The sequence below is a fragment of the Pelobates fuscus genome, chromosome 3 (assembly GCF_036172605.1).
Source record: "Pelobates fuscus isolate aPelFus1 chromosome 3, aPelFus1.pri, whole genome shotgun sequence".
In the NCBI taxonomy this organism is placed as follows: domain Eukaryota; kingdom Metazoa; phylum Chordata; class Amphibia; order Anura; family Pelobatidae; genus Pelobates; species Pelobates fuscus.
In genome coordinates this window covers 298844793-298852116 of record NC_086319.1, presented here as the reverse complement: position 1 = coordinate 298852116, position 7324 = coordinate 298844793, and positions in this window count along the sequence as shown.

Here is a 7324-nt window from a genome sequence, read left to right as displayed (position 1 = left end):
CCACCTAATTGGTAACAAGCATCAGCAGGACAGTAGAGCACACAAAACAATTAATAATAAACACACATTACACACACCCTGCACCTATAATGGGCACAGGGAGACTTAGACATAGGAGTAGTCCAGAGTCCTACATTAAGTGTCCGTATGAAACTCCAGGTGATGGTGACTACCATAACAAACTGGATTTGCTTTCTTTAGAAAAAAGGCATCTCAGAAAAGATATGATAGCAATATACAAATATATACAGGGTCAGCAAAAAACGGTGTGTGCTAACCTGCTTATTAGCAGGAATATGCAACAGGCAAGAGGTCAGCCATTGAGACTGGAAGAAAGAAGTTTTCACTTAGTAGAGCAGGCCCGGACTGGCCATCGGGCACACCGGGCAAATGCCCGGTGGGCCGCGGTGGCCATGGGCCGAGGCCGGCAGGGGAAGGTCCCAGGATCTCCCCTGCCGGTCTATGCAGGGCCGGCACTATCCGAGCGCCGGCCCCGCTGTTTTCAATGAAGGGCCGGTGAGGAGATCATAGATCTCCCTCACCGGCCCCCTTGGAGAGACCTGCGGCTGGGGAGGGAGGTAGAGGACCCGGCGGAGCTCTATCTTGCAGCTCCGCCGGGTTCCTCTCGCGAGATCCGGCGCGTTGCCATGGGAACGACCGGATCTCGCGAGAGTGAACTCTAGCCCTCAGGCTAGAGTTCACTCACCACTGGACCACCAGGGATGGTGTCGGAGTGCCGGTCCCCCCCACCCACTCACCAGCATGCCGGTCCCCCCCTCCCAGGCTAAAGGTAAGAAGGGAGGGGGGACATAATGCATACTTTTTTATTTATTTTACCCCCCCAACACTCAATCCCTTCTAACATTCACACACAGCACACACATCACTATCACACACAGCACTCTCACTCCCAGCACACACAGCACACACAGCACTCTCACTCCCAGCACACACAGCACACACAGCACTCTCACTCCCATCACACACAGCACTCTCACTCCCATCACACACAGCACTCTCACTCCCATCACACACAGCACTCTCACTCCCATCACACACAGCACTCTCACTCCCATCACACACAGCACTCTCACTCCCATCACAGCACTTTCACACACAGCACTCACTCCCATCACACACAGCACTCTCACTCCCATCACACACAGCACTCTCACACCCATCACAGCACTTTCACACACAGCACTCTCACACCCATCACTCTCACACCCATCACACACAGCAGTCTCACACCCATCACAGCACTTTCACACACAACACTCTCACACCCATCACAGCACTTTCACACACAGCACTCTCACACCCATCACACACAGAACTCTCACACACATCACACTCAGCACTCACACACATCATCCACAGCACTATCACACTCATCACATTTAGGACTCACACACACATCACACTCAGCACTATCACAAAACACATCATACACAGCACTCTCACACACATCACACTCAGCACTCACGCACATCATCCACAGCACTATCACACTCGGCACTCTCACACACAGCACTCTCACACACATCACCCTCAGCACTCACACACATCCTCCACAGCACTATCACACTCAGCACTCTCACACACATCACACTCAGGACTCACACACATCACACTCAGCACTATCACAAAACACATCACACACAGCACCCTCATACACAGCACCCTCACACACATCACACACAGCATCCATCATACACACATACTGCACCCCTCACATACACACCGAACCTCCTCAACACACACATACACAATACTTCCAAATATATATATATATATATATATATATATATATATATTATATATATATATATATACACACACGCACACACACACTACATTCCTGACATACACACTCTGGATACCCTATACACACACTAGATTCCTTGTAAGCAAACACATACTACACCCCTAAACACACACTCTCTACAAACACTACATCACATATACACACACACACACACACACTATAGCCTGTATGCACACACTTGCTACATCCCCTATACACACATTCTTTACAGACCCTAGCCACATATGCATTACATTACACCACAAACACAACACGACTAAAACCGACCTTATTACACAATACCACACCACAATCAGCTCACTCTATACACACACACACACAATCCCACAAGCAGGCTCCAAACACAGCACAATACTCTTTCCTGGCATTTTTGTCTCCTGGTATCCATTTATAGAGACACCAGAGACAAGTTGCAAGGAAACACAGTGCAAGCATGTTATTAAATTTGCTTGCACTGTGCAGAACAAATACAGGGCTTTTTTCTCATGCTAGAGCTCTTTAGCAGAGCTCTGCGCATGGTCTGCCCTGGCCTGCACTTTGAGAAGGGGGCGTGTTTGTCGTTAGTGACGACAAAACACGCCCTCTCTGCACCGCCCCTTCTTAGTGGGCCGCTGTGATAAAAAAATGCCTGGGCCGAATTTTTATCCCAGTCCGGCCCTGTAGTAGAGGAAAGGGTTCTTTACAGTAAGAACCATGAAGATGTGGAATTCTTTGTCTAAAAATGTTGTGATTCTATAGATACATTTTAAAATGTGTGGATACTTTTTTGTATAAAGAGAATATTCAAGGATATAATCGATATGTATGTTAACAGGTTTTTGATCCAAGGAGAAATCTGATTGCCATTATGGAGTCAAGAATGAATGCTTCTCCCTATTTGTGGCATCATTGGAAATGGCTGCAATTGGTGCTTCTTTTGCCTTTTTTTGGATCAACAGCATAAAACATTGGGCTTCACGTTTGAAATTGACAGATTTTAGTCTTTTTTCAACCTAGACAAGTATGTAACTATGTAAATGGTCTGGCTGCAGTGCCCCTGCAATCTAAAACACTGCTGTTTAGTAGATACGGCAATTATTGAATTCAGGGCTTAAAGCGGTACTGTCTTACTAAAATTCCTGTTCACTAAAATTCCAACACAGTCAAGAGACAAAGTATGAACTAAAGCAAGCATGTCAAACTCAAAGGCTTATACGGGCCAAATAAACAAGGTTTAAGTTCATGTGGGCCGCAAAAAAAACATTTTAATTGAAACTTATTTTGTAAACAACAGCATAAAAAATCCCCAGCCACCCCCTATACTAAACCTGAGTCACCCCTCTACTAAACTCCAGCCCCTCCTTTACTAAACTCCAGCCCCTCCTTTACTAAACTCAATCCCAGTCCCCCCCTCTACTAAACTCCTGCCCCTGTTTAATTTTTTTTTTTAAAACAATACAATACAATTAGCCAACAAGCAGACTCCACTCACATTGCTGCTGCCAGTATCTGACCCCAGAATCTGACCTCTAGTATACCCCAAATGGCACCATCCGCACCCTGTGCCAAAGCGGGCCCTCCCATTACTCCTGTGAAGGTGGAGCACATCGACGTCAGGTCAGAATGTAACGTGGCGCTGCGTGCCTCTGTGCACCTTCAGGTCCTCCACTGTCCAGCCTTGGCCATCGCAACACTGACCGACACACACTCACTGACAGAAACAGATCGAGGGGAGTGACGCTCGACGGTCTTCTGCCATGATGCCTGGCAGCATGTCGGTGCACGCAGGCCACTGCGGACCCACGCAATTATATAGCCCCACGTTCGTCCACGGTAAAGACGATGTCGACGTGCAGGATACGTCACGCAAAAAAAGCACACGCACGTTTTGAGGTCAAGGGATAGGTACAGCCAATCAGATCTGTAAGAGGATTATTTAAACTCACTTATTCCTTAGTTCATTGCCCTGTTGTGGTTTCCCTTAGATGGTTATCCGAGAGTGTGCTCCTGATCGTGTTTTTCTAGTTTTTGACTTTGGATTCATTTTGACTTCCCTGATCTCTGGTACCCTTAACTTTTGGCTTTTCCTTATCGCTGTGTCTCGTTCTGTGTCCCTGACCTCGGCTAGTTTTCCGACTATTCTCCGGTACGTTAAGTCCGGACATTCTAAGGGTGTGATACTATTCTGTGTGCTGGATTAATATAATCCTGACATTACGACATGGCCATAGATCCTGCAGTTATGTGTCAGCACATAGTAGCTTGTGAGAGAAAGCTAGAGGAGAATGATCACCATATGGATCAATTTGCCCAAGCTTTCAATACAATACTAATACGTATGGCTCATTTGCAGCCTGAGGTCCCTTCGGCAGGTACACCCCCACCTACTGTACCTACACCTATCGTATATAGGGCACCTACTATCACCCCTGCATTTTGAAGGTAATATTCATGAATGTCGGGGATTCCTTAATCAAATTGAGTACCATTTTGAAGCCTCACCTGGGTCTTTTCCCACAGATAGAGCTAAAATTGGGTACTTAATGAACCAACTACAAGGTAAAGTCTTAGCATGGGCCAATCTATTATGGGAGAGTAATAAGACTGTTAACCATAATTACCAGGAATTCCTTGTGAAATTCAAATTAACGTTTGAACCATTGGGAAGAGAGTCCACTGCCCTAATGCGTACCAAGCAAGGGAACTCGTCTGTCGCAGAGTATGCCATAGGATTCCGCACCCTGGCTTCTGAGGTAGAATGGACCAATAACTAATTAATCACCGCATTCTCAGAGGAATTATCCAAAGCTATCCTTGATGAGATTGCAGCCAAAGACCTACCAGGGAGATTAAATGAATACATCACTGACATGATGCATATAGATAATCGTCTTAGGAACAGGGAGATAACAAGAAATAAAACGAGACATATGAATATGTCATTGGTGCCTCGCTTCTCTAGTCCTGTTGTCTCTGGCCCTCCTGTGCAGTCTGAAACTAAACCTATGCAGTTAGGGGTTATGATACTGTCAGAGGCAGAAAGACAGTTTAGGAGAAAAGATGGCTTTTGCTTATACTGTGGCAAGTAAGGACATATGAGAAATGCTTGTCCCATACGTCTGGAAAACTTGAGCACCTACGAACCATTAGGGGACCGGTCTTAGGTGTGATGGATATGTCCCCGGGTACTACCCAAAGTAGATTTCTCCTTGATATTGCTGCTCTATGCAACAAGAAAAGTTTTTCATGTAAAGCCCTGATGGACTCAGGTGCTGCAGGAAACTTTATCGACATACAATTTGTCAGTAAACACCTCCTACCCATCAAGGAGAGATCATCACCCTTGGCTGTCGAGGCCATTGATGGGAGACCTCTCTCTCAACCTCTAATTACCCACGAACCTATGTCTATTACTGTTACTATAGGAGCGTTACATAAAGAAATCATTACATTTCAGATTATTGCTTCCCCTTCTTGTCCCATTATGCTAGGATTCCCATGGCTTGTTAAGCATAATCCTCATATTGACTGGACTAAGGGGGAAATACTGGAATGGGGTAAAGAATGTTGTGAGAGATGTATGTTACCCATTACTAAAAGAGTGGGCATCTTTGCTCTACCTACTCCCACTCTACCGAAATTCCTGTGCAGTACTGGGATGTTAAAGGGACACTATGGTCTACATATAAAAGCAAGAAAGACAGGTCCCCCAGCCTTCCTTCTTGCTTTTATATGAACTTACAGTTAATAAAAATAATTTCCAAAGCTTTCTTATCATATAAACTTACCTCCGTTCCAGCGTTGAGCTCCCTGCCATGCCGTGCCCCCTTTTTCGTCAAAATGACGAAATCGCGGGGCTCAATCAGACGCTTCTCTCAGAGAAGCGTCATCGCGATCTGGTGCGCATGCACGGCTTCGCGCTGCACCAACCGCATTCTTCATAGAGCGGCATTGAATGCCGCCCTATGAATGAACTCGGCGCCTCTACCACGCATGTGCACGGAATGCGCGTTCGCGAACTGAGCTGTTTGACTGACAGCTCAGCTCGCTTTCTATACCCGCCCCCCTCCGCCAAAATGTGTGTTTGCATAGAAACATTATATATAGAGATCTCTTTATATATAGTGTTTATATGCAAACACACAAGTAGTAAAAAATGTAAGACATACACACACTCTCTCTCTCTCTCCATCCATCCCAATCCATATCCATCCATCCCCATCATCCATGCCCAATCTTTTAGTAATGGGTAACATACATCTCTCACAACATTCTTTACCCCATTCCAGTATTTCCCCCTTAGTCCAGTCAATATGAGGATTATGTTTAACAAGCCATGGGAATCCTAGTATAATGGGACTAAAAGGAGATGCTAAAAGGCTGTCTTCTAGACAAGCTATATGGTCATTGTTTTTGTCACGCTTTAACTTTATCATCACGTACAGACCAGGTCCTAAGAATGTTAAGGCTGATGCCCTACCTAGGCAATTTGACATAGAGTCAGAACAAGAACAAGAGACCTCCCCTATCGTTCCACCTGAATGCATAGGCATGCGCAGCCTATTGCATAAGGGTGTGCACCCTAAAGCACAAACACACACGCCGTGTATATATATATATATATATATATATATACACATACACAGTGCTGTGTGTGTGAGGGTGCTGTGTGTGGGTGCTGTATGTGTGAGGGTGTTGTATGTGTGTGGGTGTTGTATGTGTGAGGGTGCTGTTTGCGTGTGTGTGTGTGTGTGGGTGCTGTTTGTGTGTATTGTGTGGGGGTGGGGGGACCGTTTAGTTAATAGCCCCCCTCCCTTCTTACCTTTTGAAGGGAGGGGGACCGTGCTGCAGCCATCCCTGGTGGTCCAGTGGTGAGTGAACTCTAGCCTGCGGGGCTAGAGTTCACTTTCGCGAGATCTGAGCATTGCCGCGAGATCTGAGAGTTGCCGCGGCAACGCTCTGACCTCGTGAGAGGAACCCGGCAGAGCTGCTGGCTAGAGCTTCCCAGGACCTCTCCTGCCTCGCTCCCTGCCTGTGGATCTCCCTCACCGACCCATGGAGGCACATAGTGCGGGCCGCGGGGATTCGAGTGTGCCCAGGCGCACCCCGTGCGCACGCCTATGCCTGAGTGTATCATTGCCTCTACTGTCCTTTCCTTGTCTTCTCCTCTTCTTTGTGCTATCATGGCGGCTCAGTCTCAGGCACCTAGTGATAAACCTCAAGATAGATTGTTTATTCCGTTGCTAGAAAGTGAGGAGGTACTAAGAGTGTTCCACCATAATGTGACAGCTGGGAGTCCGGGTATTAATAAAACTGCATCTGCTCTCTCCAGATCATTCTGGTGGCCTCTTAGAAAAGACATCCGAGAGGCTTTTACTGTTTGTGCGGTTTCCCATAAACTACCATGTGGCTTATTAAAACCACTTCCTATACCCAGTGTTCCATGGTCTCATTTGTCTATGGACTTCCTTGTGGAACTCCCGAAATCTAAAGGCTATACCACCATCCTTATGGTGG